General features: G+C 39.5%; 1 protein-coding gene across 3 annotated transcripts in view; it reads right to left on the reverse strand.

Annotated features, from left to right (window-relative positions):
- PDE7B (phosphodiesterase 7B) overlaps nucleotides 1-23,393 on the reverse strand; it is a 310,933-nt gene that overhangs the window by 121,941 nt on the left and 165,599 nt on the right. The gene's annotated exons all lie outside the window — the stretch shown is intronic.

Here is a 23,393-nt window from a genome sequence, read left to right on the forward strand (position 1 = left end):
ACAATGGAAGTAAGGAACTTACAAAATAGCCAAATCAAGCCCCAAATCTCTTCTTAAATTAGCATGACACTCATATACACATGAGAGAAAAAGGATGTCAATTTCAGTTTTTTCATACCATTCTATTCTTCTGACTTAGTCTCAAAGGCAGTTATGTGAAGGAAATATTTAATTTGATGAGCTTATTTGTACCTAATTGTGTAGGATAAATGGTTATTAACATAATTATATGATATCTTCAAAGCAAACTGAGAAAGCCCTACGAGCTCAGGTGTCAGCAGCATTCCCAGGTAGCTGCTGGCAAGTCCTCCTGGCCCCAGATGAGTCCAAGTGGGTGTCTCTTCCATTGACTTTTAGGCACACATGGAACTGTGCTCTGCGGCTTGGGCTAGGGGATTGTTCGTAATGACTAGGTATAAACGTAGTTGCACACACACAAATGCCACCCTTGTAAACCCATATATCATTGGACTCTGCTACATTTGTTTATTCATTCATTCACAATCAGTATTTATTGAGTATCATCTACCAAGTACCAGGCATAAAGCAGTGACAAATACTGTTTCTGCTCCCAGGGGGGCTTTACAGTGTTTTGTGGGGAAGACAGAAATGAAATATATAATTATAAATATCATGAAGGCTAATGAAGGCTGCAGTAGGAGCATGCACTAGGTACCTAAACCATCAGGGCATCAGGACAGGCCCTGCAGAAAGAGTGATGAACAAGCTAAAGACAATTAAAACAATGCTTGACGGTCCATGGGATATGGAGTTGGTTGTCTTACTTCCATTAGAAAGTTCTTAGTGAAGGTTCCAGACATGAAGATGGAGATAACTATAAGAGACAGCTGAGAAAGGGGTCAGGACCCAGTAAGGGGACCAAATAGGAGTTAACCTGAGACCTTCAAGCTTAGTAAGAAGAATGGTCTCCATGATGGCCCCACATTTGAGGGAACTGGTAACCGCTCAAGTGACCTGTTGTTGACTCCTTCCCTTCGGAGCAGCTTGCCCCCAGGCTAGCATTCAATGAACTTGCCACTGACAAAAGCAGGAGGGTAGCTTTTGCATTTACAAGATAGAAAACTGTGTGTATGTGTGTGTGTTTGTGTGTGTGTTTGTGTGTGTGTGTGTGTGTGTATTTATTTATTTATTTTTGCCTGCTGTTTAGTGATTTTTGGTTCCTCGTTTGGCTTCTTTTCCTCTCTGAAAGCATCTTTTGACCTGTTTGTGCTTTTCCTTTACAGCTGCAATGTTAATACAGCTCTCCTTTCATGAAACTTTTAACTACCAATAGTCTTCCATTGCATACAAATACCAGAGTAAAAAGCTGTTCAATTAAGAAGTTGTGAATATTTTGATAGTTTTATCACATTAATAGAATCCAAAGCTAGATGATATTCTACACATTGTAGTAATAAGATTTATATTTTCATTCAATATCATTAATTATGTATTAATAGTTAAAACAACTATAATGAGTATCTACCTTGGACTGGGCAAATGGGTGTTGGAGAGGAATTTATTATGTAGCCAGGGAGATATGAAATATATAAAATTAATTATAGTTTTGGTTTTAAAATGGTATGTACCTAAGAGCTTTATCAGCCACTGAGCCAGTCTCCATGTGTCTAAGTTAATCATGTGCTGTTCATTTAGGTGAACTCTGCATACTCTTCCAGGTCACTGGCTACAATTCTGCAAGTCCTTGCATTAGTATTTCCCCGTATTTCTTAAAATCTATGTGAATATATATTGGTCTCTTAGGGCTTTGTTTTCATAGGCAGACTAATTAATATTAACCTCATTTTACAAGAAATCAGCTCAAGGTCATCACAAACATTTGATTAAAGGTTCTTTTCACTCTTTCTTATTGTCTCTCATCTGTCTCAAATTTGAGAATTCAAATCCGTGCTAATATCTTGAGAATCTGGAATGGCAACAGGAAATCTAATCTAAACTCAGGCCGATATTATCAGTCTCTGCTCTCCTGGTTTCCTTGCCCCATCTGCCCTGCCCCACAAAAATCTGGAATGACCTAGAATCAACCGGTAGACTTGACTGTATGCCCAGGGCAGTCTCAGCCTTCAAGTCAATCTAGGGCCTTGGCAACCCCTCCAGGTCCACTCCAGAGGATGATTTGGAGTTTTCAGGTTGTACCAGAGCCTAAATGGACATTGGAACTGGAGAGGAGGGGGTGGCAGGGGAAAGGGCATCTCTCAGGACCCCAGAGGTGCTATTCTCATGCTACAGTGGTCTTCCTCCATCTTGCTCACTTGGCACCTCACTGAGCCTCTTAAAAACCTCCATGAAAAGAGACTGTGTGCCATCCTGGTTATCAGCGTGGCTTCTGGGCACTCCGAATGTAAGTTCAGATTCTTCCTCCATCACTTACCAGCTGCGTGGCCTTCAACAACATACCCTAACATCCAGATGCTTTTTTTTTTCTATCCACAAGTGAGACAATAGGGTATAAATTTACAGTTATAAGATGGTTAGGTTCTGGAGACCGAATGTATGGCATGGTGACTATAGTTAATGACAATGTATACTTAGAATTTGCTAAGAGAGTAGATCTTAAGTATTTCCATCACCACCACCAAAACAAAAAATGGTAACTATGTGAGATGATGTATATATTAATTAATTTGATTGTGGTAATTATTTCATAATGCATACATATATCAGAATGCCATGTTATACCTTAAATATGTACAATTTTTGTCAATTGTACCTCGATAAAAGTGGAAACATTTAAAAAAATGATGATAATACAGTATTTCCCTCCTGAGGATGGCATGAGGATTGCATGCAAAGCGTTAGAATGTGGCTTGGTTCATGACCACTGTATACCCTCAGATGCGGTCAGGTCTCCATGCGTTGTGGTCCCACAGACCCTTGCCTTACTCTATCACAGTAAGCAGTCACACACTATTTTATTGTTTCCATTTCTGTCTTTTCCCTAGACCATGAGATTCTTGAGGGCTGATACAGATGTGCTAATAATCCATGTTTGATTGTGGCAACGTCCCAGGAATTGTGCTAACTTACACTAGAGAAGCCTGGGGGCTAAGTGGTTAAGTAGTTTGCTTAGAATCACATACATAGCAAAAGACAGATCAGGATCCAGAGCTGGTAGTGTTGAGTCTCATTCTCAATCATCACTCTGTAGCATCTTAGTCTCAGTTATCTCTGTAAGCCCCACCCACTCCCAGCCTGGTACAATGCCCAGCATGGATGCTCATTTAATGCTTGATGCGTGGGTTTGATGGATTTTATTCTGGGTGGGTAGGTTGGGTTTGAACACATCTCACATGACCTGTGTAGGGTACTGCTAAGTAGCAGAAAGCAGTGAGAGGTATTGTCCCCATTTTTACATCTCTTGGACTTTCATATTTGGCAGGTAATAAATACTAAACTTATTTCTTATATGGGGAGGGGGAGAGGAAGATGAATCATTAAAGGTTAAGTTAATTACCCAAGAATTCCTGAATTCCTGATTTTAGTATATTTAATATATTGCCCAAGGCTAGTCCTTAGACCTCTGTACCCAAAAAATTATGCTTGAATTGGTGCCAATTTTCTCTTTTTCTTTTCTTTGTGAGTATTCAAATATCACTTAATTTAAAGAAAAGTGTTTAATTCATCAAGAAGAATTCCAAACTATATATCTAGTCAATCAAATGTAACTATGTGAATAAGTTTTTAAAAATTGGACAAATGAAGATAATATATCAGCCAAATGATAAAAAGAATTTAAACACATACACACAGAATTTTTTATAATCTCTGATTTGACACTCCTGCAAACAATGTCATTGACACTAATATCAACTCATTTGGATGTAAAGCTGTTTGTTACGCTGCAAGACAATAACTGAATTTATTTAAGAGGAAAATAAAGCAGAGGGTGGCAGTCAACTTCATAGCATCTGTCTCATTCATTTACATTCATGAATTCAACAAATAATTATTGAGCATCTATTACACGGCAGCCACTATGCACAGTGCAATGTTCCTAAAATAGTATGACAGTCCTCCTACTGGGGTTTGCCCTGAAAGAGGAGCCAAAGCAACTCAAAGGACTTTTCTTCTTTTAAAGAAGTGGAATGTGTCAAAGGAAGAGTATAAAGTGAAAAGAACCCTAGACTTAGAATCACAAGTAGAGGATTAGAATATTAGCTCTGTCAAATAGTGATAAAACCTGGAATTTACTTAGCACATACTCAGTGGTAGGCATTGTGCAAAGCCTTCTCATGTAATTTCTTACTAGTGATGTGACATGGGACAAGTCATATGCAATCGGAGCCTCAGTTTCCCATTTGTAGAGTAATAATTCTGTATCTACTTCACTGGGTTATTATGAGAATTAAAGGAGGTAATGAAAATGTAAAAGCTCCTTGCACGTTCTAAATTGCTTATCTCATGAAACTCATTATAATAAACCTGTTGCTTACATTACCACAATTTGAGTTTCTTGTAATTTATACTTTTTCTCTGATTTATGACATTTTTATTCTGCTAATATAATGATTTTAGATCCTTGCTTTTATGCTTCTTCTATAAAGCCAACATCTATAATAACTTGTGTATTTATTTATAAATATGAATTTTAATATATTGTTTTCTTAAAGTGGGCAGCAAAGAAGACAATGCAGAGGAGACAGCTGGAGGAGAAAGCACAAGGAGAGAGAAAGTGACATAAATCAAATGGAAGCAAAAAGAATCACTCCCTTTCCCCACCAGGTCTGGGACAGGGTTAAGATCTGGGATTATGACCTAGATTTAGAAATATTCCTTACTAAGGAAAAAAGCTTTGCAAGACAGTGATTAGCTAAAGAAAAAGGAGGGATAAATTGGACATTCATTTTTTCATCAACTAGATTTAAAATAATTATCCATTTTTGTTCTGATGGATATGTTTTCTAATTTTTCAGTCTAACATTATACATCAAAATTTTGAATTTCAGTTAGTATTTTGTCATTGGTTCCTCAATTCCAAACTGGATTGTAAATTCTCAAAGGGAAATGTTATAATTTGTATTTTTTTCCTAACCCTCTCCAAGTTTGGCACAGTTCAGGTGGATCAGGAATGATCAACTTACCGCAAATACTTTCTGCAAAGTGATGTTCAATGTTTCTACTATTATCATCACTATTTTCTTAATTTAAGATGTAGAATTATTAGCCTTTATAAAATGGAAACAATCCATTTATTTCAACTGTGAGGAGGGGAGAGTTAAAATTTTGAATGTGAAATAGTTATGAAAACGAATGGCATGATTTTGGGGAGATTAATCAAGTAGACCTTAGGATAGTATCCAAGCAGCTACTATCTTCTTGGAATTTGCATAATTAAAACTTAGAAATTTATGCCTAGCAGCTAGGCTTTTCCTGCTCAAATGCAGCAAAGCCACCACGCCCTCTTGCCAAAGTTGTCATTCTGAACTTAAATCAAATGTGGGCTCTGTTTCAAGTGACTGTGCCTTCCTGGCAGGGTTCCACCACAGGCCCTAGCTTGACTGGCTCTGGTGCAGAGAGAAGGAAAGTTTACATCTGCATAGCAAGTAGGAAGGTGCCTTTTGATTCTACGTCCAGGGATTTGATTAATTCTGTCTAACTGCATTGAAGAACTATTGAGCAGTTGGAGCCAGGGATGGAGTCTGCATTCATTCTTCCACCTCTCTGCCTCAGGAACGATTCCCTTCTAACTCCTACCCTGTGAAGTCACTGTTAGACCACCCCTTGTCCAATGCACAGGTCGACTTTGCATGTCAACACCATTCATGCTGAACAACTCTTCAGTGTGGCTCATTCCTAATTCATGCATCTAAAAAGTGGATTATGTGTATTTAGGTTGCTGACTTTCTAATTCTAGTTCTGGTAATTCCATAGCAGAACCTAAAAGCCTTACTTTCTATTAAACTATTCCTTATATAAATCACTTCTTTTCTTTCAAATCAGTGTCCTCAATGGAATTTCTTTTGATCTAGTAGTCAAAAAAGTATAGTATTTTCACCCCTAAATTCCGTAAAATGCCAGCTTATTAAAATCCCCTGTCCCCCCTCACTTTCATCTTTCCCAAATCCACCTTTGACACAGGAGGATACCAGTTGACACCTGTGCCAAGAAGTGAGTATCCTGAATCCACCATTGCTTAAAACGTTGCAAATCATAAACTAGGACAGCTAATGAGTGGTACTTCCAAATTGGAATAATTTAGATAGTCCTATTCCCCTAAAAGCAATTAACCAGATATTCTTTTGCTTAATTCTCTTTGATTATTGTTTCTACCTTGCTGCTGAGTTCCTGGGAACTAGAACTTGGAGGTGGGATGGGGACACAGTCTTGGTCCAGTGACCATGATGGTAGTTGAGTATTTTCAGGCTTCTTTGGACATTTCTGGGACAGCAGATGTTGTGTGTTTTCAGAGTATCCTTTATTTCCAACTGAAGATCATCCAAACTCTGAAATCTCATGAGGAAATCTAATGGTTTTTCTTAAACATAACTAGAAGACATTGACCCCTGCCAGTTTCACTGGGAAATAAGCTTTTACAGTATGTTGATCTCCTGGGTTTTGAGAAGTTTCTTCCTTGATGGTTCTTTGGAAAGATCTACCACTTGTCAAAACTGATCAATTTTGATTCCTAAAAAGCTGTGGCTGGAATTCTAGTGGCAGCAAATTATGATTTGGCTTTTTGCATTAAGAAGTCTTAAGTGTACATCATCCCAACAAAATGGTAATCCAGAGACTAGATTTAAGTAAAAACATCTTTGTGATTACATAGGTTTTTGACTTAAGTGGCCATTCTACCATGAATAATTGACTTCTCAAAATAGGAGCACAAGCCTCTCATAGTTTAACTTATTTTACCTCAGGATTTACTTGACAACCAAACACTGGCAAATTCAACACACTTCTACAAAATTACTTTTGCATGTAATTTGACCCAGCAAAACCTTAACCTCTGCATCTCCACCCTATATCATTCAGGACTTTTTGGCAATTGTATTAGAGGTATTAGGCTTTCATTGTATACATTGATGTATAATGAGTGCAAGTTTGATTAAAGAAAAAAGTAAAGGGTATTTTCAAGATTTGCCACTGGAATGGTACATATAATTAAGTCAAAATTCTGTTTTGTGAATTTCTTCTCACTATTTATGACTTAGAGTAATGAACTTTGGATGAAGGAATGGGAATTGGGTAAGTGCTTCCTGATCTTCATGAATAAGTTAAAAAGGCAACTTAATATTTTTACTTAATCATCAGATAAAAAATAGTGTGGGATAACAAGCATCAGAACTTACAGAGTGCTCACTATGTACCTGCAGTAGGCTAAGTTCTTCACGTGCATTACTTGACTTCACCCTCCCAGCAGTGCCACCATGCAGCCCCTGTGGTTATTTCCATTTTACTGATAAGAAAACCGAGGTCCAAAGAGTTTAGTAAAGATGCAAGGCAATTTGGCTCCAGAGCCCTCTTTTAATCATGGTAATGAATTAGTGAGAAGTTTCCCCAATGATAGGGCCAAAAGTGGGGTATAGGGAAGTAGGAGGTTACTAATTTTTCATAAGATTAAAAAAAACCCAGAACCACAACCCCTATAAAAAATGGAGTCTATTCACAAAGGAGCTCAGAATTGAAGGCTCCTTGAAAAGTACAGCTCTTTAATTCCTCTCACTTTTCATCTTTGCAGGGCAATTGCAAACAACAATGACCACAAAAAGAACTCAATAACCTCTAAGGTGGCCTGAGAAGCCTTTAAAACACATTAATGAGATTCAAAGTCATCTCACAACAGTAAGTCTACAGCACACCTGTGTCTGCACATATCTTGGCTGGCCCTTGATTCACGCTTCGTTTCCAATGAAAGAGCAAGGTTGTTCAACTTGGTTAGTGTGGGAAAGACTGAGGATATAGGTGTTGATAACTGCTGCTCATTAAGAGCTCACCTTGACTTTGGTAAGCTGGAATAAGAGCAGCTTAGCTCTAAGAAGTTAAGACACACACTGTATAACAAGTCTTTCTGGTGCTATACAGATTTCTCCCCCTCCCTCGCCACCCTTTCCCCTCACCCTCTGTGCCACTTCTGGCACTATCTAGCTCTGGCTTCTTTTCCTTCTCTGAACTCCATTGTTCTTTTTAGAAAGCAGGTGCCCATTTTGCCCAGTTATAATTCCTCACATCTTTTCATCTTCCCCTCTTCCCCTTACTTATTTTTCAGGATCACCACCCAGTATACTACCCCCAGACAAAGCAAGGGCCTTGTTTCCTTTCTGCCATTAACCTGGTTCCTTTAGACCCTGCCGTCCATCACGCCGCACTAGCAACCCTCCTCTGTAAGTTGGAAGCGGTCTCAGAAAAAAGTGTCTGGACTCCAGCTCTCAATACGCTTAACACCCAGCTGCTCCACACTTTTGTACTGAATAGGAATGAATCCACTTGTTTTCATACTCAACTGTGCTTCCTTCAGTGTAATATTTATCTTTTAATCTAAACACATGCATTCTTCCCAGTTTTCTGAATCCTTGGGAAATAACAAAAGGGTTTTCACAGAGCAGAATGTGAGGCGAAGTGTGGGTAATGGGTTACAAAACAATACATTCACATATTTATTCTGAAGTTTTAGCACAACATGTATTTTTGAGCGTGTACATCTACATGTGTTAATACACTGAGGGCATACCAATGAAGTGAAGGACTTAATGCTGGCAGTCAAGGTGGAAAGCATCAAATAAAAAGCCAGGTAAAGACTCAGGACCCACCTATGAGTTAATCAGAACACCTTACCAGCATGTACATAATTAATGTTGTATGTCCAGCACAGACCAAAGGCAGAAAAAACATCTCTACCCTATAGGACAAAGCATTTGCTCCTTAATTTTTCTCTTTCCATTTCATTTTATTTTTATGATTTTTTAAAAAAATTTCAATAGATTTAGGGGGTGCTAGTTGAATTCTGTTACATGTATACATTATATAGTGGTACAGTCTGGGCTTTTAGTGTACCCATCACCCGAATAGTGTACATTGTACCCAACAGGTAATTTTCATCTTTAAAGAGTATAACGGCAGGTATGCCCATTCTGGGAATGTGTGAGAATTGTGTGAGTTCAACATTTCAGGTGGCCATACCTTAACTTCACACACTCACAAGAGCTGGACTCTGGAGGGAGACTTGCGCTCCCCCCACAAGGCTGCACCCTTCCATTCCCACTGCCTGCAATTACGGATATGTCCTTGATCCAAAGCCCTAAGATAGGCCTCTCCCCTTTGGCTCGCTGTTGAATGGTCTCTGTGAAACCCTCTCTCACTGAGAGAGTCTGTAAAACTCTCCCCAGGTGGCACAACTCTTCATACCTGCTTAAAATCCTTGGGCAGACATCCTCCATTACCATGCGGAGAGACCTCGTGAAAAGCTGCTCCACATACCCAGCACCAGGAAAAAGGGTTTTCTTCCCGGAGATAACACATGTAATCATTTTTGTTTCCCCTTTGCCCTGTCTGCTAGGAAGTTCAGATCTCACTTTTGCTCAATGGCTTCACAAAATTATTCTCCTTCCCTCCTACTTTATATTATATATGGCTTTTGTCTCTCACCCTGGTGAAATGGTTTTATGTCTTTGTGTGCTTATGTTTTATCATAAGCTTCCTATAAGCTTACAGATCTTTTGGGGAAACGGGTAGACATTGCACAAGTAAGTTTTCATCCTCAAACTTTTTTATTTGAAATGTACATGCAATGTAACATCTATTTAAATCTTGATTTAAACTCTCACCTCATCCTCTGAGCAGCCCCTTCATGTGCCTCTGCTTATTATATACAGTGGTCGAGTTCCATAGTTTTGGTTCTGAAGTTAGGAAAACCTGTCAGAGGCATATTCCCTCCAGATCATTTATATCTGGCCAACCCACGGATATTTTGTTGTGATGGGCAATGGAGATGGTGGGGGCCAAGGAAAGGTGCAAATAATGAAGAGTGGAGGAGCCACTAAACACTCGAGATGTGGTAATATATCTTGTAGCCTATTATCAAAGATATTACATAGCTATGGATTAGTTGCCAAGATTGCAAAAGTTAAACTTCAGGAAGCAAACTCCTTTTGAAACGAACCAGACCTAGTTTTCCTCTCTTTTATTAACACTCAGCTTCATCCAGGGTTTATAATACATCAAGCAAGCTGAATTGGCTATAGGACCAATTTAGAAGCTCTGTGTAATGTCTTTGAACACCTTAATGTTGACACAAAATCCATAATTCACAATTTCAGGATATGCTTCTTGCGGGGGAGAGAGGAGGGCCTCCTCGCAGGGGCTGAACAACAATGCGAGAGTTCAAAAGGGTTGAAGATGCACTTTGGGTATTTGGATTGGCACTCCCCAGCTCGCGGATGCTTGTGATTGCTTATCTGACTTATCTCAACTGCTGACGTCAAAAGAATTAGGCTAGAAATCTTATGATTACAGCTTTTCTTGTGATCTTTTCTGGTATTTCCTGTTTCCTGTGAGGCCAAATATACTTCGAGAGAGGGTTATTTTATGGCATTTCACTGTTTTCTGCCTCAGCTAGAGCCAGAGGTACAGGGAGCATGGAGTAAAATTAATTGAGAACAACCTCGGAGAGCTCTGCCCACCCCCAGCCCCCTGGCTCACTGACATTTCCTTTTAAGCATCAGAAAAAGTTTCTGCAATGGTGCAGGGTAGGATCTTATTTTTAATGGAATAAGGTTCATTGTTCATTAAAAAGAAGAAGCCACTGTCAATTGTATTTCTAACTATCGCCTTATTTGGCTGGGAATAAGCAGGAAGCTCCGAACAGCATACTGCAGGCAGCCAGAGAAGCTTCTGAGAGGAGGGGAGAGAGTTTCAGAGGCAAAAGGAGGAAAAATGGCCATCAAAAGCTGCACTTTTCCTTCGGGGCTACATACACCTTATAGAAGCAGGAAAAAAAAAAAAAAAAAAACAAGAGGTTGGGGTTGGGCTTGTCCAGTTTATGAAATCTTGCCTAAATATTGCTAAATCATCAAGCTGCTTTCTGAGCACGGGTGCTCGGACGTGCTCAATGCTGTGTTTGCAAAAAGTCTGAGGAATTGAGAGGCTGTTTCTCAGTGACTTCTGGGCAAATGTACTGTAGACCCAAGCTTCAGCAGCCACTCACACTGGCCCGGCCTGGCTCACTGGCCTGAAACCTCCAGGCAGCCACACAGAAAGCAGCAGAATTACCTACCGAACAGCATCACAGTAACATTTCATGTCTGGTGGTTAAGCAGCTATCATACGTAATGCAACTACCACCTCTATCTATTTATCTCACACAGAACTTCCTTAATCTCACAATGCTGGTTAACTTCTCACCTATGAAGTTTTTTTTTTGTTTTTTTTTGCCTAGGGAATGACTATCTTTTTAGTACACTGCAGGCTATCTAGATGAGGAAATTCACCAAGAAGGGGCTTGGGACTTGCCCAATTTATAATCAAAGTGTGAAAACAAGAAAAATGTGTGCACACACACACATATATATATGCACATATCCATTTACAGATATAATTTTCGCCTATGTAAAGACGGACACCACTTGCTTATATAATGCAATCACAGAGAGGTTACGTGCTTGGGAGTAAAAAGGACAGAAAATTAGATTTAGAGAGATTATCATGTACAGAAGCCTTTCCGAGTTGAGAGGCTTAAGGGTTTGACCATGATAGGCAGTGTAGCTGAGTCAACAGCATGGCTGGATATCAAGGGACTTCGAGTTGGCCCTTGTACAGTCAATAACCAGCTCTGTGACCCTAAGTATGTTGTGTAACTTCTGAGGGGTGTCAGGTTTCTCATCTTTAAAAAATACAGTTATTTGACTAGATGATCTCAAAGGTCCATTTCCATAAAAAAGCCAGGAGTTCGAGGCTAGCCTGGGAAACATATCGAAACCCTGTCTCCACAAAAGATTTAAAAATTAGCCTGCTGTGGTGGCACATGCCTATAGTCCTAGCTACATGGGAGGCTGAGACAAGAGAGTCTCTTGAGCCCAGGAGTTTGAGGTTGCAGTGGGCTGTGATCATGCCACTGCACTCCAGCCTGGGTGATACGGTGAGATCCTGCCTAAAAACAAAACAACAGTTTAAGCAAGAATGAGACCCCATCTCTACAAAAAATAGAAAAATTAGCCGGGCATGGTGATGCACACCTGTAGTCTCAGCTACTTGAGAGGCTAAGGCAGGAGGATTGCTTAAGCCCAGGAGTTGGAGGTTGCAGTGAGCTGTGATGACGCCAAGGCACTGTAGCCTGGGCAACAGAGTGAGATCCTGTCTCAAAAATAAATAAATAAATAATAAAAACATAAAAACAAAACAAAACATGGCAACCTGAGGACAGGAAGAAACACGACTTGGCAAAGTAAGGATAGACTGTTCTGAGACTATGAGGATAAACGTGTCTTGAATTTGGGGAAGAGTTGCATATGACTGGAATGGTAGTACTAGATAAAAGAACATCAAGAATATAAATCCTTCAGAATAGGGTGATATCAAGTGTAAGGGGCTTGATGATTTTGATATTATTTCTTGTGGTTTTGTGTAAAATACTACACAGCACTTGGGAAATTTGGTTTGTAAGTTAAAGGGAAAATATTCATCATCTCAAAATTCACAACATTGACCAAATATGGTCGATGAACACCACTGACGGTTATAAATTCATTAGTATCCTCGCTCCAAGTCCAATTCATCACCAGCCACTGTTGCTAGAGTGAGATTTCTAATGTGTGAAATGTATCATATCACTTCCCACTAAATTATTTGCAGCTTTCTCATGGCCTAGAGGACACACTCCTTGGGAAGGCAGACGAAGCCTTTGGCAAACTGGCCCCAGACTATCTTTCTAGTCTCTTCTCTAGCCCTCCCCTGATACAATTTATACCCCACAACTTGGCATTCCCCAGCACTCTTGCATTTGTTCCTACTGTTTCTTCCTCCCACAATGTCTTCCATCTCTTCTGCATTTGGGTAAGTGCAACTTACTTTGAATGACACCTTGAAAAATCACCTCCTTTCTGACAACTCCTTTACTACCCATCATACAGATGTAATTAATCACTTACTCATGTGCTTACAGTTGGCACAGACTTGGCGTATGTACCTTTAGTATGTCATCTATCATACATCTATCTACCTCTCTATATATCTATTGACCTACTGATCAATCCATCCATCCATCTACCTCAGTGTTCTAGGTTTATAAATTTTTATTTTGTAAGGAACCAAGATAGTATCTGGCATATGATAGGAACTAAATAAACAGTAGAATAAACACCTTTGGTTCCTCCTCAATGAAATAATACAGAATATTATTTCTGCTGTATTGTAAAACATATGCCATTCTGCCTTGATATCAGTGAGTCGTTTATAGATCCATCTCTTCTAACAGGCTATAACTTCCCTTTTCTTCCCTTCTCCCAGGTTTATAGCACAATGCTATGCACTGAGTAAAGAAAACTAGAAATTCGAATTTTTAAATTCCCTTTCTGAATATCTTATAAATAACCAGTTAATATAGATCTCAAATTCTTCTAAGTTGGGAATAAATCCTATTTGATTGATAAATATTGTGTAGTACAAGAAGCTAAATATTTGTGTCACAGTAAAACACCATTTTTCATTCTGTGACTGTCTAGAGTGTTTCCAATTATTTTTGGAGGATTTGGGAAATTTTCAAAGTTTTTTTCAAAACAAAATTTGTTTCAGTCCAATTTTGTCTGTTCACGTTTTACGGTGCATTTATCACCAAATGAAACAGTAGAGCATTTAGGATTAAAGAGGGTGAAGAAGAGTTTGCTTTAAAGTTTATAAATCTGGTAAAGTTGCAATATTTTTATTTTTATATATCAATTTAATTGACAGGAAATTTTTTTCCCTAGTATTTTCTAGATTTTTCTACAATTTTTTTTTTCCTAGAATAGAATTAGGAATTGCTCTAGGAAAAGCAGTCAGGAACTCAGCTAGTATTTAAAGGAAATAATGAAAGCAAAAAGATAGGTATACCTAACCCTCCAGCGATATATATAGAGAGGAACAGGGAGGGAGGCAGGAGTTTCGCCATATTGCTGCCTTGGAAGAGGCAATAGTGATTGCTGTTACAACACTAGCACGTACTAATTCCTGTTTGATGCTGGCAGCCTTACTATAGTTCACCCTTACTTCTCCTAGCGCCTCTCACTCCATTTTCTCCCTAATGGATAGAGGCCAGAGAAAGGAAAAGAACTCTAGGAAATTTCCAATTAGCACATTCAAGCAATGAAAACTTACCAGACCAGAATATAATGCACAGTAAGATTATGACCACGATGCCAATTGGTGGCAGATAAATAACCTCAGCTTTCAATGTGCAAACCAACCAGAAAGGTGTGATTTGTACACATATCGTTTCATGCACTACAGTAATTTGGTTGACTTTTCAGTGTCAAAGTCCTGAGATGGTTGCTAAATGCATTAAGAGCGAGAAAGAGAGAGAGAGAGGTAACAGAATAATTGGGTTCAGCATATGCATAGGAATGTAACTAAAACAAATCTCACTAAGAACATAATACCCAAGTGTAGGGCCCAGCACACAGTAACTCCAACAATGTGTAATGGAGGCAGTGTTTTTTGATACAGATCCCTGTGCCGTTTCCGTTTGCACTCTCTCGTGCATATCCTCCCCTTCCACCCCGCATTGAGAATGATTAGGAATGTTTATAGCAAGGATGAGAAGAGAAAGGGGGAGTCACTATTCATTGTCTGACCTTCCGAGTAACAGGTTTTTTGGGTTTGTCTGTTTTTTTGTGGGAGTTTGCAGCAGAACAATAATTTTAAGAACTGGTCTTCGTGGAAAGATAAAGAGATTCTCTTCATTCTTTCATTAGATCATTTCAATACATTGAGAGGTGGAGCCTGTGGACATGGCTCCACACTGAAGCTTCCTTCTCCTGGGAAGAAAGAGTACACGGCCCAGGCAAGGTCATGTTAACGAGGGAGAGGCACAAAGTCTGCTCCTGATGCCCCGGGGAACGGCAGGGAAGAGAGGCAGAGGCAGAGCTGAGTGGGGCAGCCCAACTTGCCTTTGCTCCTCCTGGGAAGTTGGCAGCTTGCGCATGCGTGTGGTGCAAACATTCAGATAGGTATGGAGGGGCCCGAGGCACACGTTCACCCTGAAGCCAGCTGGGAGAGGAGCAAGAGGAGGGGACGTGTTTATTCAAAAGAAGAAATTGAGCCCAGAAGAGACAGACCACCACGTTGTTAATGAGCAAGCTTAAATTTTCTTATCCCTCATCAGGGTGGGCTCAGGAGGGAGGTCTGCCCGGTTACAGCAGAGACACAGGCTATGTGTTGTCACACATTTGAGCATGGAAATGTGAAATCTCTGTTACAAATGTTTCCTCCTCATCTCCGTATCTGTTTTTGATGACACTTCTTATATTTGAATCCCAATTTATTTTTTTTTTAATTTTTTTTATTTCGGCATATTATGGGGGTACAGATTTTAAGGTTTCAATAAATGCCCTTCCCTCCCCCCACAAGTCTGAGTTTCCAGCATGACCATCCTCCAGATGGTGCACATCTCACTCATTATGTATGTATATACCCGTCCCCCACCCCCTACCCCCGCCAGATGGTGCACATAAAATCCCAATTTCTTTATAGCGACCCCGTCTCACTTCCTTCTCACAGGTGCTCTATGCCGCCTCGCTCTACCTGTCCCTTTTTCTTCTCTAAGTCATTTTCTTCAGCAAATTTTATCTACTTTTTTTGAATGAATACTGTCACAGACCCCCTAAATGTATACGTCTTTGGGTTTTCTGAAGTGTTCGTCCCTAACGTTTATAGAGTTTATAGATGCTATGAGGTATTTTGGGGCCATCCAGAAAGATTTGCAAGAAGGAAGCAAGAAAGAGAATCTTGTGCTTTGGCTTTAATTCCAGAGGTTGAGGAACATTTGAGGATTCAAATGGAAAAATTCTAATTACTGCGTTCTTTGTGTTTTATCACTCTTGGTTATTTAATTTCCCTTTTCAACACCTTGACTAAAGATTTACATTTGTTCTCATTATATCTCTCACCTTGATTTTATTTCTAGTTTTCTGGCTTTTGTACCTTTCAAGTTCTGTTACCAAGTTTATACAACTGTGACTCAGTCTCTCCTGAAATTTGTCCTTTTTTTCTGTCCAGGGATTTTATTTTTCTGCAGTAAGCTTGGCCCCTTGGACTCAAGGCCATCCCCAACTAAACCCTGCTTTGTCTTTGTCAACTATGCCTTCCAGTTGTACTCAAGGCCAACTTTTAAGTTTTATCTTGTCACTCATAATAAAGACGTTTATAGAGTTTATAGAGTGACCTACTGGCTATAATAATCCTTAAGCATTTGAGCCAATGAAGTAACAAAAGTCTCAGGACAGGAGCTTGGTTTATAATCTATAAAATATATGCCATGTGGATTTTTTAGATAAGAAGAAATGCTTAGAATGAGGGGTCTCTGATAATTTTGTAGTTTAAGGAGATTTAAGACAAATGTAAAGATATAAAGTTCATTTCTTGGAGTGGTCTTTTAACATTTTAAGAATTGAAGTCAATTCCAAAGAGAAATTTATGGAAAGGCAGAGAGGGATAAATAGGCAGAGGAAGAATAAAGTTCACGCTGTGTGCATATCTGGACTATGGCATTGTATTAAATCATAAATGCTGTGAGGTTTGCTTACTAATTTTGCTATGGTGAGATGTACCTACTATCTATTATAATGTGTATTGATAATTAAAGAGTGAAAAAATCAGGCAGATCAGGTAGTAGAAAATAGTACACACTTCCAATTGCTTTTGAGAGTTAAAAAAATGACTTGGAACTTTTTGGGCTTTTTACAATAAAGCTGCTAATGTTTTCCTTTTAGGAATTAGTCCGATGCAAGAGTCGATGCTTTCCTGTCCAGTTAAACCAGACTTGTTAAAAAAAAAAAAAAAGAAAAGAAAGAAGAAACTGTTTCCAGGGAAGGAACAGAGGATGTGGGAAGATCACCCTCCACTGAGCTTGTCCCCTCCGAAGCTCATTTGTAGGGCCAGGTAAACACACACCTTCCACACTCAATTTTTAAAATGATATTGAGGCACATATAGACTGTTATCTGTAAAAGAAACTGCTTTCAAAACTTTCGCGTATATAAAGTGTTCCAAGATGCATGAACAGAGAAATTATTTTAAAAGTATATAAATGCATGAATAATTTGTATGCATTTGCTCTAAAATTTTGTAATTATCAGCAAATTACAACTTCTTTATATGAAGAGAGAGTTGTCTCATGTTAGTTTTGCATTGATTTTATACCTTTTTAATAGTTCTGAAATTCATTCTTATGTATTCTTTCATTTTAAAAGCTATAATGACTAATACTGGTCTTCTGTTAGAATATAAGTTTTAAAATGATTTCATTAAAAGGAAGAACTAGAATTCATGTTTTTTGAGCAATCTATCCCTAAAAAAATATCCATTCATGCATTTAATGACAGCTTGTAAGCTATTTTACTCCTTCTGGTAATTTTCTTTTTTTCACATATCAAAATGTATTGAGTGGCTGACATGTGATAGATGTCGCAAAGAAAATAGAATGTTCTCCAGACTCTCAAAATGCTGGAATCTAGGAGCAAAGGAAGAAAATGTACATGAATTATAATAAAATGGAGTGATTTGCCTGTGAAATAAATACAAAAAACGTTCTGTGAGACTTCAGAGGAGAAAGACATATTTTTCCTTGGTAATCTTGGGAAGGCTTTGTGAAGAGACTGGCATGCGAGGGGTGTCCTACAAAATGGGAGAAGTTGGGGCCAAGGGGGGAAGGAGGGAAGTCATTTTAAGTCTTGGGAACAAGGAGAGAAAGCAATTGGGATGCTGTGGGCTGCTTGTCTCTTAGCGTGGAAGACAAGGGGTGACAATGAGAGGCCTGGAAAGGAGAGTTAGTGCCAGAAGGGAGAGCTGAAGATGCAGGGCAAAGAACTTGGATTTTCTCTGCAGACACTGGAGAATTACTGAAGCATTTTGAAGAGGGGCAAGACATTTCTTTTGATGCTGTTGATCTAAATCATAGAGTAGAAAGAAGAGGGATAGAGAGAGTTAGAAGCTATTGCAAGATTATAGAAAAAACAATATGAGGTTTGACCGAGGGCCATGTACCTTAATAGAGAGGAGGACGTGAATGTGAGAGAAGTAGTTGAGAAAATAACACCAACACCAACAATTATGAGTGAACATTCACTGAGAATGTGGTAGAACTCAGGCTCTTTTCTAGGCACTTCTTTTTCTTATTTAATTCTCACAACAACCTTATGTGAAGGTATTATTATTTATTCTCTTTAAGAAGAAACTAAGGCATCAAGGGGAGAAGTACTTGCCCAGGGTCACACAGTTCAGTAATGGAGATGCAAGATTTAAACATCTTTAAATCTCAACACCGCAACTACACCCTGGCACTCTCAGCCTCTCTTATGGACTTAGAACCAGTTGGAATTGGGAATCTGGAGAGAGCAGTTTCGAACTTGAGTTTCTGTGACTCATGAAAACGAGTCAGGTGAAGGAACAGGTTTAGTTTAAGGTTAGATGATGTGTTCCAGTTTTGACTCAATTTTGCATTCACATTTAAAGGACAGATTAAATTATCAATGATTATTATCCAGCATAGCTACAGATTGAATACAGGCTGATGTCTAAAAATAGTAGTTTTAGAAAGATGTTATGAATCAATGGTTATTTGCTGTTGAGTATAATTGATTCTTTGCTCAAAGCGATTTATCCTGCTTTGAATGAAATCATTAGCACTGATGAGTATTTGAAAATGTGTATGAATTTTTGCAGTGTTTTTTAATTTCCCCAGTTTTACAACCAATTCTTTGAGTTAACAGACAGATTTAAACCAAAAAGTGCTTGTTTTCACACTGCATTTGTAGACAGAACTCTGATTCATAAATTTATAATTATTCTTCTTTCATCAAGCTTTTGATTCATCTCTGAGGCTGCAATCCCTAGCAGAGTGCCTGGTATACACTAAGCATCCAATAAATGCTCCTTGAATTATAATGACTGAGGTGTTCAGTCTTCAACATATTTAATTTACATTATGCTTGATACCTGAGACACTTTAAAATAGTACTTTAAATGTTGATTTGAATTGCAGAGTTCTAGAATCAGAGAATTGTTTTGGAGATTTTACTGTCTGAAGTTGTTTGATATTCAGGGCTAGGTATGAGGCAAATTTCTGATATTTGTATTCTCCTTGAAAGGTAGGACAAGTTACAATGACTATGGGGAAAATGAGTTTTTTTTGAGAGAGAAAGTTGCGTTTTTATATTTTCCTGGAACCAAAGGCATTGAAATGGGAATAAGCTTAATAAATAAGTAAAATATAATGTAAAATTTAGACCAGAGACACCGAAATGAAAGGTGAGTTCCACAGCTGCAGAGTTTGCAGATATTTGGTTGAATTCCAAAATTGAATTATTTATTCAACTAAGAACAAGTCCTGCTAGGGATGTCTAGATGTCTAGTCTTGAACTGGTTGCTGACTAGAATCATAATGTGAACTACCCCTGTCCTCATGGCATTGGAGAAGCAACCTATTTATTTTCCATCCTCTTGCCGTGCACCACTCCCCACGCAGGTGTGTGCTCTCACTGCCACGCTGTGAGCTTACTTTCTATTGAGAATAGATGGGGACCATTCCCCGGACCTTCAGGAAGCTTGGATCCAAAACTAAAGCCCACAAAATAAGAAGAATAAAGAATAAAATGTATAGGAGACACACTTCTTTGACTTATTTTGCTTGGTAATATTATTTTTCTGATTTGGCTGAGGTTTACATTAGACCATGAGTTCTCATGTTTGCTCCGTCTACATATTATATAATCAATAGAGCCATGTCTTGACTTAAAATTAAATTTAAATGACCCAGCATGTGCCCTGATCACAGGAGTTTCGTGGATCCGAGTTGGGCAATTGAGATCCTGGTCTGGTTCCAATACAGGTTGAATGTGGGACCCTAGACAAGTTGTTCAGTCTCTCTGAATGATTCACCTCACTTCTAAAATATAACGGTTACCTAGATAATTAGACCATCCCTTGTTTTCTTCATAAAGGGAAAAAGAGATGAGTATTAATATGAATGAGTAATTGGGTGCAGTTCAATGAACTGAGTTGATACTCTGACCTCAAGCACACTGAAAATGTCCGGAACCCTTCTCTAGGGCAACAGTGCTTGGCCAACGCCAAGCTTTGGGGCCACTCCCAGATGCATGCACCCCAACATGTAAAGGTGACATGCACCCCGGCATGTGAAGGTGATGTGCTCCTCTTCCTCCTGTCAGCTCCCTTCTCCTCCTACAGCCCGTTCCTGTGAGCAATGGTCTCCAGAGCACACCAACCTGAAGATGGCGAAGATGTTCACGTGTGTGACCTTCTCCCTTGCATCTCCTCACTCTCTTTGGGGGACTGTTCTCCTCTCCCTTCTGTCACCACAATGCAGTGTATTTCACCTTCAAATCTCTCATGAATCCATATTTATGTCCCCATAAATTTTTTTTTTCTCTCTCCTCCATTACCCCGGCCAAATTTCAGAACATTTTTTTTTTTTTAATTTCAATTGTGAGAAACAACGTCCCAGTCTTGTCTAAAGAAGAGTGAGTAAAAATAATGACGCCCTTCACTAAGGAAAATAATTGGTCCAGCTAGAACTTTTGAGGTTAAATTAAATATATTAAAAACGAGTGACACCTGTCTCTAAAGTCTTTTAAAGTGATGTTGGTTCTGTTCAAAATTTCTGCGATTTTGAGGATTTTAAAAATTTAAGCTAAGCAGTCAAAATATACATAACATGTAATGACAATTAATTTTCCTGGTTTTAGTTACTAGCGTGGCAAAAATATTGTGTGCTGTAAATGTGAAATGTTAAGTACCTTCAGGTAAAGGCAGAAAAGATGGGGGGATAAGTAATCATTGGGGAAGGTGGGGGGTGGGCGGATCAGGCAAGTTGCTTTAAAGAGAGGGATGCATGACCTGGGCTTTGTAGATTGAATAGAAGATTGTTAGTTGGCTGAGCCAAGGGAGGCCGTTTTAAACATGAAGCAAGGCTCACAGGTTGGGGGGAGGGGCGCACCACTGGATGCACAGACAGTTGCTTAATACTATTGTCTCAGTATCCATTGTTTGAGGGGACGGAGGCAAGGGTGAAATTGGGGTTGGGGGAGAGAGAGAGGGAAGAGAGAGTGCGAGTGCGCCATGCATCTCGTGCGTCTTGGTGTCTTTTTGGAGAGCTTTCTACCATAAACTCCCATACGCGAACTGAAAATAGCTTAAACCATCACTTCCTAAAAAGTGAAAAAATGCCAGGTTTTTGGAAACAGTCTACAAGTGTTCCTGACCCCCCACTGTCATGCTGCTGTGGTGGAAATGGCACAGTTGGAGACACCTGATGCTGGGAGACATGCGGCATCAGGGACAAGATGAGTGAGGAAAGAGGACGGGACAATTGGGAAGTGGAAGCCACTCATCTTTGGGGTTGCATCATGTGGCCTTCTGCTGTGTAGATGGCTGATAAGGTTTTATGCCCATCCCAGAAAGTGTGAGCCCCTGATCTCCCGGAGAATGAGAAGGCAGGGGAGGAAGACAAGGGCCAACACACACAAATCCTTCGGGGAGGTGCTGCAGTAGAGCCTGCCTCCTTGCAGGTGGGCCACATGAACAGCAGGGCAGGACACAGCTTCCCTGGGACGCCAAGTGGCTCAGGGACAACTTCCACTGGAAGTGAGGCAGTGGTTGAGAGGCGCAGTAAGATTCAACAAGCTCTGCTTCATAACGTCCAGAGAAGTGTGCCTTTCAAGTAATAAAAAGTTACAGGAGTTCTGCTTTTTCTCTGAAGCATAGCTTTTTCAGGAATTAGACACCCACTAATATATAACATAAATAATAATAACCTAGCTTCACTGACATGCTAACAGCTATTGAATTAGGTAGTTTCATCAAAGGGTGCAATTTGAAATATGAATTTTAATCATTTAATTTACTGAGACAAATCAAAAGTGGCAAAAGTTGAAGTGTCATAGTGAAAATCTCTGCCCAGGTGGGATTTTCCATATTTCCTGCCCTATGCACAGAAAATATGGGATGGCTTTGGCGTTACCTCATTTCTTCTGACCAAGACCCATTTCCCTGGGCACCTTTTCCCGATTGCCACATAAACCTCCGTCTGATTAGTTTCCTTCTCTTTCCTATGCACTCAAGTACTCGTTGTTTACTAGGGACTAACACTGTTTTTTTTTTTTTTTCTTACTTTTAAATCTTTTCTTTGCCCAGAGCATTACTTCCTAATATTCTTTATAGATCATTAGGTAACAACTTTAAAAAAGTTTCTGGCATACATTATTAAAATCAAAACTAGGCATATTTTATTTCCTAGTTTCTTTCACTGAGGAAGAGAAAGGTAATTTTTGGTGTACCTTTTCCACCTACCCCAGCCCTCCCCACCAATGACATGCCGTGACTCCACTGCAGAGGGCTGGCCAAGACTTCAGACGCATAAACACACACACTCATGTTCTTTCTTCTAAGGTGATCCCACTACTTTCCAAATACCTACCAACGTATTCCCCAAGGGAAGAGGGGCCCTGCAGTCAGGTAATGGCATTCTTAGCTTCCAGAGCACCTTGGGACCCTCTGCAGGGATCCCATGCATCTGGATGGTGACTGTGCCCACTGCCAGAAACACAGCCAAGTTGTCCACAACTGTCCCAAACACAGCACATTCTTAGGACATGACAAAGTCTCTATGAATCATCACTTCCACATTAGTGGGAGAGTTTGATTTTTCCTCATATCAGTGGAGGTGTTTGTAATTATTGTCATTGTTCAGAGGGGAAACCGAGGCAAGGATTTTTAGCAACTTGACCAGGACATAAAAGGCTTGCTGGCCAAACTTAGTCCCAGGAACATGATACATGCTGTAATTTTATAGTTAAAAAGAGGAAAATATAGTTGACTTATATAAAGGATTTTAAAAAGCAACCCAAGGAGAATATTGTCTTGATGACATCTTTAACTTGTTGACAAGAACTGTTAGAGGCAGGATGGCCATTAAAAAGCATCCAATTCCACCCTCTCCCCATGGGGACTGAAGCTCAAGAAATTTGACTTGTTTGAGCCCACAGGACAAGTTTGCAGCAAGCCAAGCCCGGGACCCAGGTTTCCAGCTTTCCAGCCTAATGCCCCCCCTCCTGTATCACCCTTAATTTTAAGATCATTTCTATCACAGAACAAACATTTGGAAGTCACAGCTCTCAGACCCTTTACTGCCCCGTTTGTCTTCCTTCCTTTCATGGCTTGGGCTCTCCAAG

The sequence above is a fragment of the Microcebus murinus genome, chromosome 5, assembly GCF_040939455.1.
Source record: "Microcebus murinus isolate Inina chromosome 5, M.murinus_Inina_mat1.0, whole genome shotgun sequence".
Lineage (NCBI taxonomy): Eukaryota > Metazoa > Chordata > Mammalia > Primates > Cheirogaleidae > Microcebus > Microcebus murinus.